This window comes from Tupaia chinensis, unplaced genomic scaffold, assembly GCF_000334495.1.
Source record: "Tupaia chinensis unplaced genomic scaffold, TupChi_1.0 Scaffold000355_1, whole genome shotgun sequence".
NCBI lineage: Eukaryota > Metazoa > Chordata > Mammalia > Scandentia > Tupaiidae > Tupaia > Tupaia belangeri.
Genome location: NW_006159850.1, coordinates 9898497 through 9909673, shown reverse-complemented (window position 1 = coordinate 9909673; position 11177 = coordinate 9898497). Strand labels below are relative to the sequence as shown.

At 41.1% G+C, this 11177-nt stretch overlaps 1 protein-coding gene across 1 annotated transcript in view; it reads left to right on the top strand.

Annotated features, from left to right (window-relative positions):
- WWOX (WW domain containing oxidoreductase) overlaps positions 1 to 11177 on the top strand; it is a 1095008-nt gene that overhangs the window by 272047 nt on the left and 811784 nt on the right. The gene's annotated exons all lie outside the window — the stretch shown is intronic.

The following is an 11177-nucleotide window of genomic DNA, read 5'->3' as shown; positions in this document are numbered from 1 at the left end:
CTGGCCTGTGGATGTCGCTCTCCATCCGGCAGGCTCCTTCCTAGAGCCCCTGTTTGCAGCAAAGACTATCATTTTTGGCCTGTGGATGTCGCTCTCTGTCCATAAGGCTCCTTCCCAGAGCCCCTGTTTGCAGCAAAGACTATCATTTTATTTTGGGTTTGGATATACTGATTACATTTTAGCTTCTGTTATATTTTCTTACCTGTCACAGCCATTAAATTTATTTTAATAGTTACTCTACCCTCCTGATAGCCACTAAAGGGGGAATTGGATATTGTCTATCAATTGGCTAGTCTGTGAACTAAGGCTGTATCTAATTACAAGGCATTGTATTGGTTCTGATTTATTAACCGTTTACTGTGCTTCAGAGAAGGTAGCATTTTTAGTAGCACCGTTCAGTCTGGCTGTAGCTTTCAGGAGGGCAGGGTGCCCAGAATATCTGATCTTACAGTTATTACTTTGTGTCATATATAATCTTGTTTTTTCCCGGCAACAAATAAATCTTTGGGACTCCTGTAGGAAAAAAAAAAAAAAAAGAAAGAAAAGGGGAAAAAAACATTTGTGGTTACAGTATAATAAAAATAAACCGTTTGTCCTGACTGCAGCTGACATTTATCAGCCCGTTTGTGGGTGCTCTTTCTCTCTCTCTATAATACAGAACATAATTTGTCACTTTGTAAATACATTCCAGTCTAAATCCCTGCCAGCATCTGTTAGTGTTTGAAGGATTAATGTGCTACCCTGTGTACGTCCGCACTTCCCGGGAACAGTGTAGCATGTGATTACGGATCTTGGGAGAGCCAGGGACTGGGTATTTTCTAGACTGTTTCTAGCACATGCAGTCTTTGGCCTTTTTCTGATTTTTTCTTGCCCTTGTCTCATTCTACCCAAGTACCTGGAGTGTCATCATTAGCAAGGATTCTCAAGGCCCTCCACCTTCCTTCTCCCTTTTATATGCACAGGGGGTGATACTTTGAGGCAGTGAGACTTGGCTTCACGTCATCCTCCATCTGACCTAACTTCCACTTTCTTATTTACAAAACGATGATGCTAATACTGGGTCATCGGGAAAGTCATGATGCATTTTTGCTTAGCCAAATATGTCATGACATTCCCAAAGACGTAATACAGACTTATTAAAGGTGCTAAGGCTGAAGGAAGAAACCTCTGTAAGCACAAAGTACCCAGAGCCTGAAGCCGTCTTACCTTCTGGTATTGTCAATGGGATGGCTTTTCTTGATGTATTCCATGAAATTGAAGGGGTTTGTTGGAGGATCCCAAGACCGTGAGAGAACTGGTCATTCTGCTGTTGATTTTTTTTTTTTTTAATGTCTTCTCATTAGCTACTGGGTTTTGTGTTTGTTTGGACATATTTATATTCCTGTAAGTTTGGTGCTTTGTGGCCTCTCAGACCAGAGAGCATCCTGCCAGTAAGAATCCCGTTCCCAACAAGGATTGGTACTGCATTTGGCCTGGATTGAGGGGTTTAAATGCTCTCTCACCAATGGCAAGATGATTTTTATTCCTTAAAATCCATCCATTCTCTCTCCCTCCAAGACAGGCCATCATTCCGTGGAGTGGTTCTAGACTAGAAAATACTTGGACCTACTGCTATCATCTGAATTAGAAAAACTGAGGTGCCAAAAGGCGGTATGCTGGTTAAGGTGCTGCACTCTGACATGACTGACTGGGGCTGGTGACTTGCTTTCTCGCTTTCCCTTTCTTTCTCTTTCCTTGTCTCGTTCTAATCAAACTAAGAAAACTCATCATGATAAATAAAATAAAATAATTCTTGAAAAGATTCCTGATCATGGAAGAAATGACCTCCTTGGTATATTTTTCCATAAGCAATCTCTTCATCCCTTTCATTTCTGGCATGTATTCTGCTGTTCCATATCTATGGTCCTCCCTCACTCCACAATTTCTGCATCTTCGTTGCCACTCTCTCCTTTCAGATAGAAGAGTGTATCATTCTCTTTTCATCAGGAGAAGCATCCTTTTGTAGTTGGTTTCCTCAAATATAAATGCGTATGAACAGGATAGAAATATCATGCCTACCTGTCAGGTATTGAAGATGGACCTTCTGATTTAATGGTGGTTGTTAGGATTCTGGAGAGAATCGCTAGCAGATGGGGTATGTATCTTTGGGCCCTACAAAAACAAAACAAAACAAAACAAAAAACGAAGAAAACAAAAACCAAAAAACAAAAAATACCCTGTCCATTCTTGGGCCACCTGTTGGTGTGGTAGTTAAGGTACCTCTACTCTATATGACTGACTGTGAGTCTGAGTCCTGGAACTGGCAACTGGAAAAACAGGCTGGACACATGTGTGTTTGTGCCCAAAATCCCCAAAGGAGAGAAAGATGGAAGAGAAGGGATGGTGGTGTGGTGATACCCCATGGGAGGGGTACTTTCTCACTTTCCCTCCTTCTCTCTCTCTCTGCATACACTCTCTGCACACCCCCCCCCAAAAAAGAGCATCTATTCTTAACATCCTGTATCTTAATATCCTATATTTCTAGTGATTGGCATACCTAGAAAATATCTAGAAATATTTCAGTCTTTTGATAGGCTTTTTCGTAATTTTTTATAAATGCCAAAATTTATTTCAAAAAGGGTCTACATTCAAGAAGAAATGTAGAATGGTAGGAACCATTTATTACCGATTATTTGCAAAATATGATACTCCTGAATTTCAGATTGTTTAGAAGAAGGCACATTTTGCAAGGAGAAATGGTAGGAGATGCGCATTGTGAGGCCCATTGCATACGGACTGTGCTGTGTGGGACTGGTTATGCTGTGCGTTACTGTTATCCTTGTCAAGTGGCCGGTGTGATCAAACAGCACTCTCTGTAAAGAGTATTGTGACATTCTCCTTTCTTCTCATATATTCTGTGAAATCTGCACACAGTATTAATAATAAAACCACCTGACTTCACACCAAAATTTCCTTGACTCTTGTTCTAAAATAACAGTCAGCAGATGATTCTGCAGGAAAACATTCAGGCTCACTTCTGTTTTTGTAAATAAAGTTTTATTGGAACGTGGCCATGCTCATTCACTTTTGCCTTGTCCCTGACTGCTTTTGCTTTCACACTATTCGGGTTGGGTCATCTGGGAGAAACTGACAGTTTATCAGATCTAAATGCTTAGCATATGACCCTTTAGAGACAAAGTTTTCCAGCAATCTCTGGATCCACACACAGTCCCTTGGAAAGAAAAGCCTGTTCCACTAAATTGAAATGAGCAGGTGGTTAGGTTAGTATCTTATTTCTACATATATAGAAACAATTCATATGACACATTACTTAGTTATCGAATTAGGTTAATCCAAAGCCATAGGAATGGGGACTGGAGAGAAGTTAAAGTTAGCTTTTTTTTTTCCCCCCAATCACAAAGTTATAATTTTAGTATTCTAAATAAAACAAAGTTTAAAAGGCTATGGGTTCATGGAAAGAACAACATTCTTGGGGGTAAAGTACATTTGGGGTGTGGCCACACCTTAATCTCCTGGGCTTTAGGGTGATTTCAGGGCTGGAAACAAAGTTCTGGCCCAGAGACAGAAGTACTATCTTACAAGGAGAATTGTCTTATCTTACCAAAGTGGAACAAGAACGCCCATCTTGGTACTGCCTGCTCCTAATTATCTAACTTCTCACCCTCTATTCTGTTTATAAATGAGGGGTAATTAGATGTACTTTATAAGGGCTCAGCGATGTGGCAGTGTTTGCAATCTCCTGTTTCCTGAACATGACCGGCCAGAGCAAAAGTCCTGAAAAGTATTAAATTAATAGGGATGTTTGTGTTGTGGAATAGATTTTCTAAAATTATGCATCTTAAGGCCCTACAGGTGTGATGACAGGTGACACTTGGGGGAAACGAGAGTGCCGGCTATAATGCCTCAGGGCCCCTTCTGGGGGATGCATTGCAGAACTGATGTCCAGAAAAGAATGCGACCTCACAAGGTCCATGCTTTTCTGTCCTCTTTCCAATAGCCCAAGTGGAATAATACCCCTCTTTAGGCTGGTGAAAACTCTGGGCCACCCCGTCAGGCTGCAAGCAGCAGACGCTGTTCCCATACAGAACATCTGTAGCACCAAGCCAAGGGGAAAAGGGAAGATGCCATTTATAAATATTGAAGAGGCAGGGAGAGCATGTGCTGGGCCAAGCTGCTTTAACATGTATGCTGTTCTGAAGTGACTTCTAATGGACATTTATGAGGTGGTGTCCCCCCACTCCAATGCTGTTGGGAGGCTCTTCTGAAAACATGCAGTCTCTTACTTAGTCGGCTTTTAACAGAACTGCTCAGCTTGATCCATTTGTCCCATTTGACTACGAGGGAAAGCCAGATAGGAACGTGGCCATGTGCAGGTGCCCAAACCAGTGTGCGTCCTGCACAGGGAGGGCAGGGCATCCCTTCACTGCTCCGAATCCGCCTCACTCTGCCACCCCTTACAGGTTCTCTTTCTTCAGCTCCTGCTTGGATTTCATTTCCTTCAGCCTGCTGTTCTGGTTACACTGTCAGACAGGATCCCAAACCTCATAGGCCCGCCTGACTCTTTGTTTGCATTTCTTAATTCTCTCTCTCTCTCTTTTCATCTCACTCTCCTTCCCTTACTCAGTCTTTCCTTTAATTCCTTTCTTGCTTCCTCTGTCCCTTCTTTCTTTTGTAAAGTTTATTTTTCCATCAAAACCATGATGCATGCAATTAAAGAAAACCACATTAATGCAGAAAATACATTGATGAAATTCTTGTAGATATATGTATGAAATATAATAGCTCATGTTTGTTCCATTACCGTGTGCTAGAGATTACTCCAGTTTAACATGAGAATGTCAGATTTCTCCTCATCATAGGAAGCTTCAAAATATAATAAAACATATTGAGGTGAAAACATTGAAACTCAGGAATTCCATTCTCCAATGTATGTGAAGCAACAGAAAAAAAAATGAAAGGGGTCACGAAATACCTTATATTTAACCTTCTTCACAAACTTACTGAAAGACTTATTCCAGATTACAAAGAGATGAATCAAAAACAAAATTTGAGAATGAAATGATGTAAAACAGCTGATGAATAGAAGTTTCTCCAGGCATAACTCACACAGAAGTAGGCAGCACATCTGACCTGAGCTGGCGGTGCTGACATCCCTGCCAAGATACTGAGGAGCTGGACTGACTTCTCTTGAATGTCCGGACTGAGCTCAGAGGGGTGAACATCTTTATTACATACTGTTATCCATTCTACAATGGGACTAATTTCTCCATAAAGGTCTCTTTCTGAGGGAGGATTAATAAACACGTTCAGAAATCCAATTAAGTATGTTATGACCTCACAATGTCCACGCTTTTTTTTTTCTTTCCAATAGCCCAATAAAACAAATGCATTGCTTATGGATACAGATGTGTACAGTGATCTGTGGGAAGTGTAGAGACAGTACAATACCATTGTCATGTTGCAAAAAACCAGACACCAAGGGATGGAAAACAGCACTCGGAGAGATTAAGAGAACTGTTTATTATGTTGGCAGGCATAGAGGAGTTAATAATCTGAATTTCTGGCCCTGGCTGAGAGTTGGACATCATCTTTTATGGGTGAATTGGGGAGGGGCAGTTTCAGTACACTTGGTGTGTCCTATCAGAGAATGAGCTCAGTATCTCTTTCCTATCAAGTTTGTTGGGACCAGCAGTTGGTGTAATGGCTATGTCACTGGACTCCCATGTTGTTGACCACAGTTCAAGTCCTAGGCCCGGTGGCTTAAATTCATGCCGTGTGTGTGTGTGTGTGTGTGTGTGCGTGTGTGCATGCATGCATGCCCAAGATCCCGAGAGGAGAAGGGATTGCGGTGTGGCCATCCCCCCTTGGGGGTGATTTGTTGCTTTCTGTCTCTCTGTCTCTCTGGGGAGCGCACATGCCCTATAGCAAAAACCTCTCAAAAAAAAAAAGTTTGTTAACGATTTTACCTAAATGTCTTATGCTTAAATACCTTCACTAAGATTGTCAAGTTTGGTCTAGATTCTTGGCCTATTTGTTAAGCGAGCTGGATCCCACATGGTCAACCAAGCTATTTGAACCCTGGCCCTGCTAACTTAAATATTTTGTCTGTGTATGTGTGTATGTGTGCATGCACACCCAAAATCCTAGTAGGAGGGAGAAATGGGGAAAGAATCATGATGTGACCATGCCTCACTGGGGAGTGCTCTCTCTTCCTCTTTGTGTCTCTCTCTGAGGAGTGCATGTACCCTTTGCCAAATTAAAGAAAAAAACATTGTAGAACAGCAGTTAGCATAATGGCTGTGTTGCCGAACTCCCATGTAGTTGACCACGGTTCGAGTCCCAGACTCAGTGGCTTAAAAATCACACCGGGTGTGTGTGCGTGTGTGCCCAAGATACCGAGAAGAGAATGGAGGAAAAGGGATTGCGGTATGGCCATCCTCCCTGTGGGGTGATTTCTTGCTTTTGCTTTCTGTCACTCTGTCTCTCTGTGCCTTTCTGGTAAGCACACACACCCTATAGCAAAAACCTCTCCAAAAGAAAAAAATAATAATTGTCAAATTTATCTATTTTTTTTCTTTTTTTAAAAGACTATGTGGTTTGGCCCATGCAAGATTGTAATTGTATATTCTTGTCTAATTATTTCTCTAATGTGGTATTCCTTTTTATCTGTAATATTTTTGGGTTTTTTTTGGCCTAAAATTTTATTTTTAGTTATTTTTTATTTTATTTTATACATTCATTCACTGTACATCATACAGCCTATAAAGTGAATTTACCCAACATGAATACACTTTACCCTAGTTCAGCTGAAGATGCCATACATGTTATCATTAACAGATAATTATCCATTTCTGTGTCCCATAAATGTCTTGTCTCTCTATTTAGTTAGGTTGATGTTGTTGTACTACCTATTAAGCTTTGAAAAATTCCCTGGTTGTTTTTTTGTTTGTTTTTGTTTGTTTTTCATCCCTTTATCTTCAATCTTTCTGTATCTCTTTGTTTTATTCATGTGTGTTAGTTCAGCAATGCTAGTTGCTAGGACAAATATTTCTCAATATTTTAATAGCTTAATATAATATCAATTTATTTCTAGCTTATGTAATAATATATGTTGGACTCCCAACTGGCTAGACATTGAGATGGGACTGGTAGGGGAGTATGTGTATGAGGATTTTATGGGTTTGGCCTTGAAGGGGTACGCCTCACTTAAGTTTACATCCCACTTGCTGGCTTTAAATTTCCTGGCTATGCCTAATTGTATAAGAGACTAGGCAATAAATCTAACTGCATACCCTGGAAAATAAGGCACAGGGATTTGGTGAACAGCTGGTAGTCTTTGTTACACTCTTCACATCTGGACACCAAATACCTTTTTGATTCCTTCTTCCCTTACAGGGAACACATTCACTCTTCTCCCAAAGGTAGCGAGTCTCACAATCTCATTCAATTCCTTAATTCTTTGCAAAGTCTAGGGTCTCCTTCGTGCTCAGACTTGGTTCCTTATAGTCCATTAAGGCATAAAAGGCAGCTTATTCATGCCTTTAAGCCCCACTAAACAATAGAGGTAGCATAGAGGTATAACATTAGCAGCACAATCTCTTATTTTCAAAGTCCAGGGAAACACAATGTTCCACAGCCAGTCATAGAATCCTACTGAGCACGTAAAGGACTGGCAATAAGAAAACATTCACTCCCTAGGTCAGATCTGCTGTGTGGAGAGAAGTAGTCTCCATTATCCCCCATGGTCCCATCTACGCTGGGTCCAGAGGAGTTTACCCTCCCATCACAGTTTATTTTTTTTATTTTTATTTTTTATTATTATTTTGTTCTTGTCTTTATGCAATTAAAAAATGTATTTTTGATTTGTAATTGGTTGAACTTGTTAATGGTGAACCCAAAGATACGGAAAGCTGACATAATTCTTTAATAATTTTAGTAGGATTGAGATCCCTTTTTGTTTCCTTTCAGTCCATGTGTAGTAGCCATGTGATGATCTTTCCTAGACAGGACTTTCACATTGCTTTATTTTTCTAATTTCCTTCTTTCTTTCTCTCTTTTTTTCTCTCTCTCTCTTTCTTTCTTTCTTTTTTTTGGAGAAGTTTTTGCTATAAGACACTTGTATTCGCCAAGAAAGACTGAGAGAGACAGAGAGACAGAAAGCAAAAAACCACCCCCCAGGGGGGATGGCCATACCATAATCCCTTCTCCTCCATTTGTCTCTTGGGATCTTAGGCACACGCACCCGACATGAATTTAAGCTACCAGATCTGGGACTCGAACCACGGTCAACCACAAGAAAGTCCAGCGACATAGCCATTACGCCAACTGCTGGTCTCTAATTTTCTAATTTCTTGTCCTCATGTCTCCAACCCCTTCAACTGAATAGCCACTACATGAGGCTATCAGGAAAAATTGATTTGGTTGAAAAGTAGTATCATTAATCTGACATATGCTACTAGGCTGATGTATTTGAATTAAAAGCTGAAGGCATAATGGACTATTTCTCTCAAAGACTTTGTAGACTTATTTTATGCTGTTTAGGCTGTAGAATCAGTTGGCTTTTTCTTTTTTTTTTTTTTGGAGAGGTTTTTGCTACAGGGCGCGCGCACTCGCCAGACAGACAGAGAGAGCCATAGAGACAGAAAGCGAGAAATCACCCCCCAGAGGGGATGGTCACGCCGCAATCCCTTCTCCTCCATTCTCTTCTCAGGATCCTGGGCACACATGCACACGCACCCGGTGTGAGTTTTAAGCCACCGGGTCCGGGACACAAATCGCAGTCCACTACGTGGGAGTCCAGCCATTACGCTAACCGCTGGTTCCCTCAGTTGGCTTTTTCAATGCTGTAATGACTTCCATTTCTGCTTGAAAACTGGGTAGTTTTTTCACTCACACAGCCTTGATAAATGTAGCAGGCAGGGGGCCTAGGATGTCAGGCCTGGTGGGTACTAGTTCTGCCTTTTGTTTTATGGCAGATAATGGATTTTACCATATTTCTCCCCGGGTGTGCCATAGGCCTTTGGGTTTCTCTAGCAGGTGGCTCTTGTTCATTTGGTGAGTGAGGTACACAGGCTCCTTTCATCTTCCAGCTCTACTGTCCTTAGGAACCTGTTATAACTTACATTCATCTTATGGAAGATGAAAGAGAACATGGGGAACCCAATTCATATGAGGCTGGCCCAGGAGTCACACGCCTCCCACTCAAAGACCACTACTGAAACCTACATGGCCCGCCTTGAAGCAATCTAGGTGGAGAATGTAGTTTCTGTCCAGTTTATCCCTTCTTAGCAATAATCTCATCTTGGGAAAAGCAGATGGCAATTCTGGGGATAGCCAATTCTATGTTCAGTCTTGTTTCTTTTCTTTTCTCTTCTTTTCAATATAAGATAGAGGTAATTTTTAAATTGAAGTCTGTTGGTTTTGGCCTTTTAATATAAGGATTTCAATCAGTTTCTAATTCTTGTTATTACTGATTTATTTGTTCTGATTTCTACTCATCAACCAAGTTTATTGCTATTTTCTGTGCTTTTTGTTTGTTTAAGTTTCCTTGTATCTCAGCCATATATCTTCCTCTCTTTGCTCCCTTCCACTGACTTGGGAGCGAAAGATTCATCCTTTTCCCCTCTCTTCCCCCTCCTTTCTTTCCTCCTCCCTTCTCCCCCTCCTTTCTTTCCTCCTTCCTTCTTCCTTTCCTTTCTCCTAGATAGCCTTCAAATTTCAAAATACATACCCAACTTTTTTATTGCTGTAGGGTGCATGAAATTGCCAGAGAGACAGAGAGATAGAAGATGAGAAATCACTCCCTGGGGTGGATGGCCACAATGCAGTCCCCTCTCCTCCATTCTCCTCTCAGGATTTTGGGCTCCCATGCACAGGTGTCAGTGTGTTTTAAGTCACTAGGTCCTGGACTTGAACCACGGTCGACCATATGGGAGTCCAGCATTTATGGCCCCTACATATCCAACTTTTTAGTCAAAGTATAATTATTCAATGTTTTTATTATTCTAATTAATGAGCTGGACCATACATGATTTAATGGCTCAATGAAATCCTCTCTCCTACAAAACAATTCCTCTAGTTATTGTTTCAGTTCCTTCTGTAATTCATTGTTGGGTGTAATTTTAAAAATTTTTATTGATTCATTCATTTATTTTAATTTGGCCAGAGAGAGTCACAGAGAGAGAGAGAGAGAGAGAGAGAAAGTGCGAAAGCAGGTCACCAGGTCCAGGACTCAAACTGTGATCAGCCACGTGGTGGTGTCCAGCACCTTAACCACCATGCCACCTGCTGGTCCCAGTGTTAGGTGTAATTTATTTGGTCATACAAAATGGCAATAACATGCCTGTTTCCTATACTTTATACATGTGTTGTTTTGAGTTCTTCTCTTTTTCTTTTTATGGATGTTTTGATTGGAACCTGTAAGATGCTGTAAGGCAGATGCTGTTTTAAGCTGGAAACCACATTTCTTTCTGAAGCACATTTTTAAATCTTTGTAGTGTATCTGTTGCATATGCTACCTTGCTTGCAGGGCTTCTTGAAAGATTTCTTTCTCTGGATTCATTCATAAATTAAAAGTACCTATCGTGGTCACTCCTCAAACATGACACTGTCACATGTACTATATGCTCTGCATACCAAGCCCATTTTCATCATCGTGTAGTAGGTCCCAATTCCGAGGGCAGGTGCTCAGCCAGCCAGCCTGAAGCACCAGGAGAAACAGCTGGATTTCCAAGTGGCTTATGGCACTCTGTCAGTATTATTAGTTTACTTCTATTTCTACGTGTGACTTTGTCCCATGTCTGGTGGTATCCTGGATAGCCATTCATTCATGTTCTTAATTAAAGCCTGTCTTGAACACCTGCTTAGTGCCACTCGCTGTGTATCAGGTATTAGAGACAGAGGTATTAAACTGTACCTTTGAATTTATCCTAAATGTCAATGTGAATTATTGGTCGTATTGGTTTTCTTTCATAGTCTTCTGCAGTGTTCTTGGGAATGGAAATCTGTATTGCCTTTTCAGAGGACACCCAGCAGAAATCCATCAAAATTTAAAATATGTGGGGCCAGCAGGTGTCATGGTGGTTAAGGGCGCTGGACTCCCACATGACTGACCACAGTTCAAATCCCGGAGTGGGAGACTTGCTTTCTTACTTTCCCTCTCCCTCTCTCACTCTTTC